The following is an 867-nucleotide window of genomic DNA, read 5'->3' as shown; positions in this document are numbered from 1 at the left end:
GGGCGCAGGCGCGGGGCCGTGCGGGAGCCGCCCCGAGCCGAACGGCGGCGGGTGGCGCCGGTAGTGCCGCCGGGCACGGTGAGGGCTCCGTTTGTCGCCCGCCGCCGGGGCCTGCTCGGGGCGTCCACCGGCCTCCCGCACCCGCCGGCCTCCCGCAGCCGCCTCTCAGCGCGCAAAGCCTTTCACTGCACCCATGTGTAAACTCGTGTGCCCCGAGCAGAGTGCAACGCCCAGTAGACTCAGAGATTATTAATATTAAATCATTTCTTTAATAATGACCACGGAAAAAAACCTTTGCAGTTACTGGGCCGTTCAGGCATTTTGCTGCACGCGTTGAACAAATACCTGTGTTTAAGGTGGTTATATATTCACCTAGGAACTTCTGTAGGTTCTACCGTCTGTAGTTTTGCTCAACACTATTTAACTTGAAAAAGATGAATGTTCACAAACATACTGTGTGAATCTGCTTGTGGGTGAGGCCAGAGACTTGTAGATAAGGAAGAAATGGGAAAAACCGTCAATTTCAGAAAATGTTACTAATTGACATAGACTGCTGCTCAGCCAAAGTCATGCTAAACTTCTGAACTTTGGGAAGAATAACAAAGACTTATTAGGGTTATGAATATTACCTTCTCTGCCCAGGGTGGACTTGAAGCTAATTCTAATGATCACGTATCGTATGTTATACAAAAGGAGGGGTGCATATTAAGGGGGACATAAAGTAGGCTGATCGGGAAGTACCTTCCAAGTCCTCAGCCAGTGGGGAAAGGGAGAGGCTGATGAGGCTGGGAAAATTAAGATAAAAAGGAGGCTGTGTCCTCCAACAATCTGAGAGACCCCATGGAGAAACGCCCCATGGCCTCTCCC

The sequence above is a fragment of the Corvus kubaryi genome, unplaced genomic scaffold, assembly GCF_017639235.1.
Source record: "Corvus kubaryi isolate FWS band 111438036 unplaced genomic scaffold, C.kubaryi_AGA036_p1.0 split1-37355, whole genome shotgun sequence".
NCBI lineage: Eukaryota > Metazoa > Chordata > Aves > Passeriformes > Corvidae > Corvus > Corvus kubaryi.
Note: the sequence above shows the minus strand (reverse complement) of the source record.